General features: G+C 37.3%; 1 pseudogene; it reads left to right on the top strand.

Annotated features, from left to right (window-relative positions):
• The first annotated feature begins 8905 nt into the window (after window positions 1-8905).
• On the top strand, window positions 8906-9822 carry LOC105986928 (annotated as a pseudogene).
• Window positions 9823-14987: the final 5165 nt, after the last annotated feature.

Consider the following 14987-nt stretch of genomic DNA (forward strand, 5'->3'; position numbering starts at 1 on the left):
AACAGGTTATTCAATTTCACATTCTGTGTATGTGAAATCAAGTTGTTTATATGGTGAATTGCCCTCTTTCTAATATACTCCCTGAAAATGTAGGATTTTTTGAACCTAAAAGAGTATTTTTATATATGTAGTATACAGAGAGGATTTGTACAGAGTTACAGTGTGTTGACTTATAAAGCCACTAGTAGTGGCTACCATTTACCAGTCTATCAGCTACCATTTTACTATTTTCATCATAGATAAAAGAGAGGGTAAGATGGTTAAATTTCAAATAGTTACGAATAGCCCAAGAATTTGACCCAATTTTGTTTCACTGAAAAGTCAACATATTTCTTACTTTATAGTAATGCCTTTCATACATAACATATTGCCTCTAAAACATCATTGACATTTAATCCATTGAATCTTGTAAGTGGAATTAAGGATCTGCAAACCTTTAGTCCAATCTTATTTGTTACTGATGAGAAAATTGAAGACCAGAAAGTGAATTTTATTAGCTGATTTGTGTCAGATCTGAGGCCACTTTTCATCTTATATTACCTGCCCATTGCTGTTTCTCATTAGAGAGTCTAAAGATAGGATTTGATCATAAATTGGTATAAATATGTAAGTATGTATCTTGCGAGGATCTTAGGCCAATAAGTGTGTGAAAATAGAGCTGACTGACATATGGAAGGAAAGCATTGGTGGAGGATTTGAAAAAAATGTTTGCACATGCATAAGATATGATTACAGAAAGAGAGCCTATTTACACAGTGACCTTTCAATTAGCCTCAGCTTCCCTCAGGGAAGAATGATTCTGTATTCTATGATGTGCATTGCTTTTCCCAGTTGGCTCAGACTAGCCATTTATATGGAAAAAAGAAGCTAAATGCCTCAGTCTTTCTAGAATGAAAAAAATGGGGAGATAAATGAAGTGTTGAAGGTGTCCTTGGAAAAAAATAAGAAATTGTAGATGAGTACAGTGACTTTACAGTTTTTTATTAAATCACATAAAGACTGAAGGGGAGCAAATAACAGACTGGCCCCTTTCACTGAGAGCCATTGGTTTGGGACATTCCCTCCCCCCCCAAACATCTGACTTATTTTGATGTGTTTGCCTGTGGTCTAAACTTGAAAAACTTCAGGCAGAGAGACAAGGTTTTCTTTGAGTAACTCTATATTGCTTTTCACATTTCTGTTTTTATGTCTGCAGAAAGAACCCACAATAAATTTGTGTAAGAACATAGCAGGCAAAAAAATCAGAGCTGATGAATTCCAAGCTTACATAAACTAAAGTTCCCAATCCTGGGTGCTTTTCTTTTTTCCCTGTCAGCAGACTTAGTAAAACAAGATAGATAGTCTGAGTTCTCTTTACTCCTGTCCCATTACTCAGGGATTTTTGGAGACTAGGCATTGTGATTGCTTTGTTGAAATAGAAGAGGATTTAGTGGACTATGGTTTGAAGGGAGAGAGGCTGAAGAGACGATGGGCAGCATATCAAAGAGACAATTGAGATTCACAGGAGATATATATGCAGAATACAGTCCCCTTACTTTCCAGAAGCCACTGTAGGGAAGCAAATGTTCATGGTCTTCCTGACCCTGACAATTTGATCCCAGTACAGAGCCAGAGTAAATGCTTCTTAGCATTCACCTTTGTTGACTAAAATTATGGAATTTGAATCACTTGACTGAAGAAGATATTGCAGATAGCTGGAACTCTGGGTGCCTAGCTGACCTTTTTATGGTACAGTCATGTTTTTATGTGGCTTGAGGTTATTTTCCAAATACATTTCATTTGGTTATTTCTAGTGATTACATAGTCATATAGTCTGCAAATATTTAATAGTGTCTCTAGCCATCTTCTAGATACTAGGCAGTTGGAATTTTTCATGGAGTGCCCTTTTCTCTTTGAACTACTCACATCATTCATCAATCTCTATTCACCTTTAAAGATCCAAGTTCGGCCCCACTTCTCCTTTGAAATCTTTCTTGTCTCTATCTCTACCCTGCTGCAATCACACAAATGGAATCAGTCCCCTTTCTTTCTTTTTTTTTTACTTCTTTGTATTTATTTCCTCATCGATGGCCACTAGGATTAGGTACTGCACACTAATGAATCACTTAACAATGTATCTTGATGTACAGATGTACATTATACAGTAGAGACATATTTAAGCAGCAGTGTGATGTTTCTTATCATTTATTCCCATTATTTTGGATTATATCTTTGGAGGCATATTCCTGCAGATGGAGCTACCTTGGGAAAGAATAGGTGCACATCATCAGAGTGTATTCCCAAAATATATAGTGACTCCAATTTTTTACATGATCGCCTGCAGCTTTACAGTGGTTGCCATGTATATACCTAACATGTTAGGGGAAATTTTGTGTTTTTATTTCTATGTTTCTGAGATCACATGTTTTGTCATGGGATTCCATGTTTGGTGTGTTTCCTACTGTATATGCTATCTGTTCTCTTTAGCCAAGGAATCAGTCAAATGATTTCCTGTGATATCTTCAACTATTTTTACTAGAGCATTAAAAATTCTGCTCACTATATGTATTATGCATGGTAGTTATTGCACCATTGTTCTTGATTTTTTACAGCACATTATTCAAAAGATTTTTAGTCACACATTTAAATGTATCATCCTTGTTCTGACCATAGTACTGTCACTTTGATACTTTTCAGTAGCCATAACAGCTGGATAAACAATGCTCTTTGGTTTTCATCCCTACATTTCACAAGATAGACTTTTACGTTTAGCTTGCTGCTTCATTTGAGACATATTGAAGCATATGATGTGTGCAACATACCAGGTCACTTCTTTTCTCACTAATACGGGTTTCCTAATATTTATTTTTAAATACTCTGTGTGTGCACATGCATGCATGCATGTGTAACATACCAGAGAAGTTTTAGCAAGATTTTAGCTCTCTCTTTTTTCTTAATATATATTTTTTATTATGAAGATACTGTACAGAAGTGTTTCAGTTATATAAGCAAGGTAATGAGTCCATTTCCTGTTGAGCATTGTTACACCCTCCTTTATTTTCCCCCTAACCATCCCTTTCAGGTGCAATTTCCTTGACCAACCATTATTTTGAACCTAATATCAGTCTTATATTACAGATGGTTTCATGATTAAGTTTAAAATTTAAGGAGCTTTCAATAATGATTACTTCAAAATGATATGTTTTGACAGCTTGATCTTTGTATAATTGCATATGAATTACATCAATTTATTATGGTGTACAAATGTCCTGCAGATTTTTAATTGATATTGCATTAAATCTATACATTAACTAAATGACATCATCTTTCTTGTATTTGAACTTTACTAGTCAAATGTAGGGTATCGTGGATTTATTTGTATCATTAGTTCCATAATTCTGATTTTATTATTTCCTTTGAGTGTATTTCTTTTGTTACTGTTAAATCTTACAAGGTACTTTTTTGTTGTTGGTGGTGGTCCTGGAGCCTGAACTCTGGGCCTGGGCACTGTCCCTCAGCTCTTCAGCTCAAGGCTAGCGCTCTACCATTTGAGCCACAGTGCCACTTCCAGCTTTTTCTGCTTATGTGGTGCTGAGGAATTGAACCCAGGGCCTCATGCATGTGAGGCAAGCACTCTACCACTGAGCCACCATCCCAGCCCCTTTCAAGGTGCTTTTAAATTGCTGATCTCATCCAGTATATAGGCTATGCCATGGGTCACTGGAAAGATTTAGATATAGTCCAAGATGATTGATCTATAAGAGACTTCTTTTGGTAAAAGTTTTATAGAATATAATTAACTTATTGTGTAACACATATAGGTAAAATGTAAAATTCATCAGTTTTTCAAACACATGGTTTTGTAGCACTATCACTATGACTAGTTTCAAAACATTTTCATCACTGTCCATTCTTCTTCCCCCAAACGGTACCTCTCATTTTTGTATCATTCTTCAAGACCCTGGCTACTACTACTATGCTTTCTGTCTCTATAAATTTGCCCGTTTCTGGACATTTCATATGATTTTTAAAAAGCATGTTTAAAGAAAAACAAATACAATAGTGCTTAAGATTTAAACATGTGTTGAGCACTTTCATTATTTTAATACAATTTTATTATTTGATCTTTGAAACCATTATGTAAGTTAGGTTGTACTATTCCCTCTATAGAAAAGGCAATTTCTGGCAGAGTTGCTGTAGGCTCAGCAATTGATGTAGTCATATTATTAGTCATACAGCATGTTTTGACCATATAATATACTTCTGCTTACTGGTGGCCAGGAAATTTAAAAAACACCCCACATGTCTTTGCTTCAATGATTCTCAGCACCTTGAACAAAGAACGAGCACTAATAAGACATGTCTAACACTGAAAGGGAAGTGAGAAGTAGAGTGAGGTTTACAGCATGGATTCACAGAACCAGAGAATTTGCTCTTGCAACTTCTTCCATCGGATATTAAGAATGGCTGGTGACCTTTGTATGTTATGACTCACAGAGCCACAGGGATTTAGAGCTCAAACCTGGAAAGAGGTTTAGATCAGATAATTTAGTTGTTCCATTTTATTGATGAAGAAACTAAGATTCAGAACAAGCAAGAGATTTGCTCAAGGGCACATAGCTGAAATATACTAACAGGTCTTTCATTTGTTGTTGAAGAAAAAATTCCTTCTCCTTGCTCCCACAATAACTTCAGGAAAAATGAAGTAAGCAAAATAGTGTTATGCAAAGATTCAGTGAATTCACTCAGGAAATCTGGATTCTCAAACTAGCCAAGCCACTAATTTTCTGAGACTATACATAAGTCATTCGACCTTTCCGATGTGTGTTTGAACCCAGAAATTAGTGGGTTGGAATAGGTGGTATTTTGAAGCCTAGCACTTATAAAGCACTCAAGAAATGTTATTGAATAGGTAAATATGTGAACCTGTACTTAAATTCGAAATGTTAAGCTGTTTTGGAAAGACTCACAATGAACTACATAACTGAAGAAATGAAAAAAGAGGAATCAAAAATTTTAAAGAACAAGTACTATAAATTTAAATGTCTTTAGGAACAAGTACAAGAGTACATTTAAAAAATATTAAAGGTCACTTAGACAAATAAGAATGCCTGAGTATCTCCAACAAGTAAATATCCAAGCGATATTAACCAAGATAATAAATGAACCCACTATGGTTGTCATCCTGAAGGTACCAAGTACAGCATGCATGGATGGGAGGGTCAAATTATTCCTCTATAAAGTCTAATTTTTGTATGTTTGTTTCCTTCAGGAAGAAAAAGCAATTTAATCTTTTAAATTAACAAAGTTCACCATATTTTAAAGACTAATCATCAGTTACTCACTCAAGTAAAATTTAAATAATGCCTACAGTGCATGCGAATACTAAGGAAAAGAGTTATCCTCAAATGGGAAATTTGCAAAGTGACATGACAGTGTGAAATGAGCATTTGAAATGTTTCTCTTTCTTCTGATGCAAGATATGTGAACAGCCTAAAGCTGTTTGTTTAAGCTTTCACAGGTTGAACTTCCTTCAGTGGAGAAGCAGAGCAGATGATGTATGGGTGTGTGGGGGGTGAGTGGGAGGGCGAAGAGTGCAGCTATGTAAGCAGGAGCTGGAGCAGGCAGCAGAAAATGAGCATTTGACGTATTCCTCCTCCCGCTCCCACCTCCCAGAATGGAATAATAATAGGGATCCGTTCCATGTGTATTGTATCACCCTTCAGAGTTTACAGAGTGATTTCACATTCATTATCTTATTTGATGCTCATGCCCAACCTATCAGAGGCATAGCTCCTATTTTTTTTCTCCAGTTTCTGACATGAGATATTATGGGCTTTAAGGAGGTTCAATGTCCCCCCACCCCCCACCCTCACTACTGCAGGTCAATAGAAATAAATGCCAGGACCCAAACCCATGTCTTCATTTCTGAGAATAGTTCTCTTGCCACTATTTCCAATCAACCTAATATTTTCTCCTTCAGTCTTCTCACTTGGAGGTGTAAATTGTGCAATGTTCTACTTGCTGAGTAGCATTAAGAGATAATTGTAACAGTTGGGTACAGGAAAAAGAGTGAATCATATGCATAAACTATTATTTCATTATATTTATTATTTTATTGAATTATTAGATGAAGCCTCAGTCTCCATCTACACTGTCAAATTTTGTGAGAGGGGTAGTAAGAGGATAGAACATAGAGGTTATATTTCAATGAATATGCATATACATACATACTATATCTCTGACACCAGTATAATATTGTGAGAAAAAGTGCTAGTAAATCCCTAATACATACATGAGTTGTCATGAAAGAACAGAGAATACACTTTAGGGTACTTAATATGTATCAAGTAGTTTACTTACAATATTTCATTTTATCTTCCCAGTTGCTCCCTGGCATATGTCCGACTAGCTGGCTTCTTTTGCAGACTACATGAAAGCTTACATAGGTGGTACCTATGTCACAGAGCCATTTATTTCCTGAGATTCAATATGTGCATATATGGCTCTAGAATCAAAGCTGTTAGGTATTAAACTAACTAACAAGCTTCCTGTGTGTGTGTGTGTGTGTGTGTGTGTGTGTGTGTGTATGCGTCCATGCATGGACATGGGCATGTGCATAGATGTAGACAATGTCTCATTAAATAGCCTGGATTGACCTGGAAATTGCATGTCTATCAGGCTAGACTAAAATTTCTAATCCTCTTGAGCTGGTATTATAGATATGTAGTATGACACCCAGTAAAATTTGTATTTTTGGGGGGGGTCCGGTTGTGGGGCTTGAACTCTGGGCCTGGGCGCTGTCCCTCAGCTCTTCAGCTCAAGGCTAGTGCTCTACCACTTGGCCACAGCACCACTTCCGGCTTTTTTCTTTTTGCTTATGTGGTGCTGAGGAATCGAACCCAGGGCCTCATGCATGCAAGGCAAGCGCTCTACCACTGAGCCACTTTCCCAGCCCCCAAAATTTGTATTTTTTGATTATTGTAATGAGCATGAGCTTCCCTTCTTTTGTATCTTTCCTTCTTTATATCCTTTCTTTTCTTTCTTTTTTTGTCAGTCATGGGGCTTAAACTTTAGGCCTGGGCACTATCCCTCAGCTCTTTAGCTCAAGGCTAGCACTCTACCTCTTCCAGTTTGTCTGGTGGTTTATTGGAGATAAGAATCTCATGGACTTTCCTGCTAGGGTGGCTTTGAACTACAATCCTCAGATCTCAGCCTCCTGAGTAGCTAGGATTACAGGCGTGAGCCACCAGTGCCCAGCTTGCTCACACTTTTCTTTCTTTCTTTTTTCTTTCTTTCTTCCTTCCTTCCTCTCTTTCTTTCTTTCTTTCTTTCTTTCTTTCTTTCTTTCTTTCTTTCTTTCTGTCTGTCTGTCTTTCTTTTTCTCTCTCTTTCTTTTTTCTCTTTCTTTCTTTTTCTCTTTCTCTTTCTTTTTTTCTTTTTCTCTCTCTTTCTTTCTCTTTCTTTCTTTCTTGTAATGCCAACGCCAATGTCATGCATGGAATTCAGGTCTTCATACATGTTAGGTAACTGCTCTGCCACTAAATTATACCATAGTGTATGACTATTTTTTCATTACTGTTGTACTGGGGATCAAACTCAGGGCCCTGTACATGCTAGAAAAGGGCTCTTCCACAGAACTTTAAGTTCCATGAGTTTCTGTTTTAATCAAGGTTGAGATAGCTCTTCACAGTTCTCTTTGTTCAGCCTCTAGGTAAATACAGAAATCTTTTCTAGACACCTCTCACCAATAGCTGTACAGTGATCCAGAGAGATTGAGATTCAGATAAATTCTAAAATTGAGATTGAGCTGAGCACAACTCTTCTTTGGTCTGGTGCTTCACTCAAGTCTGAAACCTGCTATTTATGTGAAATAGCAAGCTAGCCTCTGAGACAGTCTGTGAGTACAGGAACAGCAGCAAAAGCCATGCACTTAGTCAGTGCCACATGGTTACAGGTGATTAAATACTTGGTCCTTTGCTGGGATATAGCTTCTCACTCAGCCCTTGTGAAAGTCACAGTTAATTTTAGATCTATGTTCCCTTTTCCATAAGTACTATCAAAGGCACCATTGAAGTGACGATTATCCTAAAGTTGAATTAATCCTTGGTCCTTCTTTAATTGCTATTTTAGGGGTCCAAGTGACTATCTTCAAGCTTGAGCTCTGGTTCTTATAGTCACTTAGGAGATTCAGATTTTGCAATAATTGTCCATTGAAGAGATGGTTATAGTCTTGGAAAATCTTCTGATTACCAACACAAATTATGAATAATAGTGACTTCTAATGTGTCAGAAATACTCTGAAAAACAGTGAAGATATGAGGAGAGATCATCTGTGAAGGTCAAATTAATTGACATATATTATTGCTTCAATCCACATAATTCTTTGGGCATGTTTTTTCACTAAAGTAATTTATTCATTGATTTTCAAAACAATTTACCATTTGATTAATTTGACCAACATTTAGTGAATTAAATGCCAGCTAAACACTAAGCATTGCAAGGATTGGGCATGGTTTTTAGAGGACGAGAGAATAAGATGAATTGTTACAGCATGAATTTCTAAGCATGTGTACTTGTGCATTGGTAAAGAGCACAAATCCTCATTTACTAATTTCTTCAACTAATAGCAAATGACTTCTAGCTCCTGGGTCTTTATTTTCCTTCTTATCTAATTTTTTCCTCATTTTTTCCTTCTCTCTTTTCTTCAGCCCTTATATCTTCTATGATATACTTTGGAAAGTGCATTTTCAAATGGTATTTGTTAATGATTTAATGTGAGTTGTACATGATGGGACAAATTGGATAGTGGCATATGCTTCCAATGTGGCTGTCTTACATCATCCAATTTTCTCTTATTTTATTTTCACTTCAAGGATATCCAAAAAGTTTTTTAAAAGTCAAGAATTATTCTCAGCTTGTGCCAATGGAGAATTCATCTATAGATACTGGATTTATCCTTCTTGGTATGACTGATAATCCTCAGCTTGCAGTCCTGCTATTTGGAGTCTTCTTTATTGTTTATGTGGTCACTGTATTGGGGAACCTAAGATTGGTAGTCCTGATTAGGGTAAGTCCCGGCCTCCGTACTCCCATGTACTTTTTCCGCTCTAATCTGTTCTTCCTTGATTTCTTTTTCTCTTCCATTACAAAACCTAAGACTTTGGAAAGTTGTTATCTAAACTGCAAGTTATTCCTTTCTTTGCATGTGTGACTCAAATGAGTTTGTTTATAATCTTTGCCTCTGCTGAATGCAATATTTTGGCTTCCATGGCCTATGACCGCTATACAGCCATCTGTCATCCACTGCTCTACCATCATGTCAAAAAAACATTGTCTCCGCATGGTAGTAGGATGCTACCTTGGTGGGTTAGTTAATATTGTTGCTGTAACAACTTCCATCACACAACTATCATTCTGCCAACCACATGGCATCCCACACTTCTTCTGTGATATTCCCCCACTGTAAGCACTGGCTTGTTCAAACCCCTGGCTCACCCATATCTTGGTTGTTGGATGTGGGGGATTTGCCCTGGTTACTTCTATTGTGGTGATTTTTGTCTCTTACATATCGATACTTGTGACTATCCTGGTTATGCCCTCATCTTCTGGAAAACAGAAAGGCTTCTCCACCTGTGCCTCCCACTTGACTGCTGTTGCCTATACTATGGGACAACTATATACACTTATTTACAGCCCTCTCAACATGGCTCCAAGGCTGGAAATCAAATGCTTTCAGTGTTTTACACAATGATGATTCCCATGCTAAATCCTCTCATATATAGTTTGAGAAATCAAGAAGTGAAAGCTGCCTTACTAAAATTATTGAGATATAACCTCTGATCTTCTGCTGTGTACCTCAAGAATATAATAGGTCTAATAAAGACTTGCTCACGTTTTATTCAGTGTTTCCTTTGCCTACAAATGAAACCTTGTTAGGAAGAATTCAATTGCTCTGGCAGTTTAGAGGAACAGAGGGAAATTATATGAACAAAATAATATGCACTTCCTGATGAGAAATATTGAAGAAGAAAATATGTAATTTTGTGCAAATAAATTTGCTAATCTGACCATTGAACCTGTATGTATGATAGTATTGGATAGAAGTTAAACTAACGCCAACATATCAAGAAAGTTAAAACATACATAATTTCATAATACATTACAGAAGAAAGAATGGATGGTAACTGAGATACAATAACCTTGCTACCCTGTACATGTGCTTACATCATGAATTTACTTGGTGCACTTTAAACTGAATTTCAGTCTAAATCTTTTATAAGTACTCAGAAGACTCCAATTTCTGTGTTTTTGGGTTGTTTTTGTTTTTGTTTTTTGTTTTTGGGTCCGGTCGTGGGGCCTGAACTCTGGGCCTGGGTGCTGTCCCTCAGCTCTTCAACTCAAGGCTAGCACTCTACCCCTTGAGCCACAGCGCCACCTCCGGCTTTTTTTCTTTTTGCTTATGTGGTGCTGGGGAATCGAACCCAGGGCCTCAGGCATACAAGGCAAGCGCTCTACCACTGAGCTACCTTCCCAGCCCCAATTGCTATGTTTTTATACAGGAATTATTACGTATAATTATTGAATTTGCCATAAATATATTTTTGGGGGTCCAGTCGTGGGGCCTGAACTCTGTGCCTGGGTGCTGTCCCTCAGCTCTTCAGCTCAAGGCTAGTGCTCTACCACTTGAGCCACAGCACCACTTCTGGCTTTTTTTAAATTTTTTTTATTGTGAAAATACTGTACAGAGGGGTTACAATTATATGGGCAAGATAATGAGTACATTTCTTATCAAGCATTTTAGCCTCCTCCTTTGTTTCTCCTTCCCATCCTTTCCCAGCCTCCCCCCCACCCCTCCCATCCAATCCTCCCCCCACCCACCAAAGTTGTAAAGCTCGTTTTTGACATGACAACTTGTACTTCTCATTGTTGCAACAGGTCCACCTGTATCCTTATTTAAACGACTTGTTTTTCCCCTTCCCCTCCACAAATTATACCAACATCAAATACAGTGAAAGCAGGGGTTATACTGTGGGGGAGGGACATACAAAGCAACAAAGAGATAATCTTATAAATGCGTTAGAAACAAATGCATGAAAGAAAAAAATATTTGAATACATATCTTAGGGTTCATTTTCCTAACATCACCTTATCTGACCTTTTCTGCTTGACTCAATCATATAATAGATAGGCTTTTTCTTTTGGCTTATGTGGTGCTGATGAATTGAACCCAAGGCCTCAGGCATGCAAGGCAAGCACTCTACCACTGAGCCACCTTCCCAGCCCCCATAAATACATTTTAAACACAATGATAATCAGCCAAAAAAGGAATGGGTTTTCAAATTAGAATTTGAAGAGAATGTATTAAAGACACAATTGATAATTTCTTATTGGGATCTCCAGTCTCAAATTGCAGCTATGCTTTTTTTTGTATGTGATTTTTAGTGAATATGTAAATTTTGACCAAACAATGTAACAGACATTGTCATTCTTTAATGTATGCCCAATAGGCAATGCAAGTATAAGTACATCCCCTAATTAATTCACTAATCCATGGCTATTCATCAGAATTTATAATAATGTAACAAATTCATGGATATTGTTATCCTGTCCAAACATGTTGACTAATGGACTGCAATTGTAAATCAATGATAGAACATCTATGTGTTTAGCATGCATAAAGCTCTGAGCACAATCCTAGTACAAAAAAATGATCCATAAAACCTTACTGTCCTATGTCTAAAATATATAAGCGTTTAATATATTTTCATTTTATAGAGAAGAAAGTAAGCATAGAAAGTAACCTAAATCTAGCAACCAGTGGGAAGAGATAATCAAATTAGGCCAACGTTAAAAGAAAACAAAAAATAGAGCGAAGCATTGAGGTCAGCCTTGGCTATATAGCTAAGACCCTGTCTGTAAAACAAAAGAAACAGAGAAAACCCACACCAACAACGATAACAAAACCAAAGTATGATTTATCTACATCTACAATCACATACAATCCATGGACTCCAAGAACAGTGTATTTTTTGACCTCTAGTCCAAGAAACTGTGTAGCCATAGTAGCCATCAACCATGAACATCCAAACCCTATGGTTTTAACAGCTGTTGTTGGGATTACAGGGTAGCCACGTGAAACCCATTTTCCCTAGAGCTCCAGATCCATATGTATGTATGCAACTGCCAGCTGGAACCTGCACCTGAGGCAGTTTAAACCTTTACATTTCAAAATTGCACCTTTTCTAAACCTTCTCTTCTTCTTCCCATGTCCCATCCAAGTGAATTATATCATGCAGGTTTTTGAGCCCCAAACCCCAGTCAATTCCTCAACTCTCTGCATTCAATCATGAACCAATTCTACTAATTCCCTCTTCCAAATGCTTCTTGGATTAGTGCCTTTTCCACTTCCCCTAGCACTGTGAAAGATCCAAGATATGATTCTCTCTTATTTTTTCGTTCTGTTTTTTTTGGGGGGGGGCTGGGATTAGCTGGTCTCATATCCTTTCTTCCTGAATCTACCCTGGATTATATCAAATCTGTTTCACATGACCATAGTGGTTAAATGCAGGTCCAATCACAGCAGTCCTCTCTCATCCTTCACAGCTTAAAACCTTTCTGTGTCACCCTTTGTGAGTGAAATAAATTTCAAACTCCTAATACAGCATATAAATATCACCGTTCCCTAAGTCCAATCAATCTTTAAAGTCAAAACTGTAAATCCCAACTTCTTTTTCAGGTAGCTTTACTTGATGTTTCAGGGAGAAAAAAGAGTCAGATTCTTTCTTTCCATTCATTTTGCATGTCATTCTTATTATACCTTAGGATATTTGGCTGTTTACTAAAATTCTCAGAGTTTTTCTGAATTTCTATTTTGCAGTTAGGCTGAAACTCTTTGGAAGTAGAGGCATGTCAGGTTAATTTCCTCATCTCCAACCACTGGTCTAACATACATTCTAATAGCCTTAGTAAAGGTTCAAAACACATTATAGCATTGAAATTCACTCAAAACTTTTCTTATTCAGTCCCCTTTCTCCAATGGGCATTGTTATATCCTGTCGTGTAATGAAGGCAAAATAGAAACTCTTACCTTCAGGAGTATCAGATTTTAGCTTCCCCTCGGGGTTTTGTGGATGGTTCTCGTCACTCTACAGTAGGGAAGCTAAACTGCTTTTCCTTCATTTACTTTTCTTTTACTTCACCACTGACTTCAATCCCATGTCCCTCAATGAATTTTTGCTTTTTTCTATTCTCTGGCAATAGAAAATGGCAGATTTCTTTCTGAAATAAGGAATCATCTTTTTGTGGAACAAAACGTTAGGGACTCTCCAGATCAGAAGCCAGAGGTAAGCGGACTCAGACAGAATTAAGAATGATGGGTTATGAAGTTTCTTTTACAAATATGATTTTATCAGGAAAGCAATTCCTTTTGTAATAGCCTCACAAAAATAAACTTCCTAGGAGTTAACTAAAGAAGTAAAGGACCTCTATGATGCAAACTTTAAAAACCTAAAAAAAGAAATTAAAGCAGAACTTAGGACATGGAAAAACCTCCTGTGCTCCTGGATTGGGAGGATTAACGTTGTGAAAATGGCAATACTGCCAAAAGCTATCTACAAATTTAATGTGATACCTATCAATATTCCAACTTCATTCTTCAATTAAAAAGAAGCAACCCTAAAATTCATATGGAACAATAAAAGACCCCAAAGAGGAAAAACAATCCTTAGCTGAAAGAACAGTGCTGGAGGAATATTAATATCAAACGTCAAACTCTACTAAAATGTCATAGTAATCAAAACAGTTTGGTAATGGCACAAGAACAGACCTCAGGCCAATGGAATAGAACTGAAGACCCAAAAATGCACCCACAGACCAATACCCACCTAATCTTCAATAAGGTAGCTAAAAAAGTAGAATGGAAGAAAGACAGCCTCTTCAGTAAATGGGGCTGGCAAAATTGGTTAAACACCTGTAGTTTAACCAAAATTGGTTAAACTAAAGGTAGGTCCCTATATATCATCCTGCACCAGAATCAACTCCAAATGGATCAAAGACCTCAAAGTCAAAGCAGACACCACGAAAACATTACAGGATGGAATAGGAGAAACCCTAGGTCTCCTTTGCACAGGCCAAAATTTTCTTAATAGAAACCCAGAAACACAACAAATCAAAGAAAGGTTGGACAAATAGGATTGCATGAAACTGCAGAGCTTCTGCATGGCAAAAGATGCAGCTAGCAAGATCAATAGGAAGCCCATGGCTTGGGAGAAGATCTTCACTAGCCATACAATGGACAAGGGTCTCATATCTAAAATATACCTGGAACTGAAAATATTAAATCCCTCAATAACAAATCCTCAAAGAAACAACTGCCCAATAAATAAGTGGGCTAAAGACTTAAAGATAAACTTCTCTGAAGAGGAAAGAAGGATGGCCAATAGACACACAAAGAAATGCGCAACCTCTCTAGCCATAAAAGAAATGCAAATCAAAACAACATTGAGATACCACCTCACCCCAGTTAGAATAGCTATAATCCAGAACTCTAATAGATGCTGGAGGGGTTATGGACAGAAGGGAACCTTACTGCATTGTTGGTGGGAGTGTAAACTTGTTCAACCACTTTGGAAAGCAGTATGAGGTTCCTCAAAAGACTCCACATAGAGCTCCCTATGACCCAGCAATCCCAATTTGGGGCATTTACCCAAATGATCACAGTATCAATACTAAAGCTATATTAAAGCTACCAGTACAACTATGTTTATCTCAGCATTATTTAACATAGCTAAGATATGGAACCAACCCAGGTGCCCCTCGGTAGATGAATAGGTCAAGAAAATGTGATATGTGTGTATACACACACACACACACACACACACACACACACACACACACACACACACACACACACATGCCTCCATCAGAAAGAATGGAAAGACTTGGAAAAATTATATTAAGTGAAGTAAGCCAGGCCCAAAGAAACATAGATTCCATGGTTTCCCTTA

Source organism: Dipodomys ordii, unplaced genomic scaffold (assembly GCF_000151885.1).
Source record: "Dipodomys ordii isolate 6190 unplaced genomic scaffold, Dord_2.0 Scaffold38, whole genome shotgun sequence".
NCBI lineage: Eukaryota > Metazoa > Chordata > Mammalia > Rodentia > Heteromyidae > Dipodomys > Dipodomys ordii.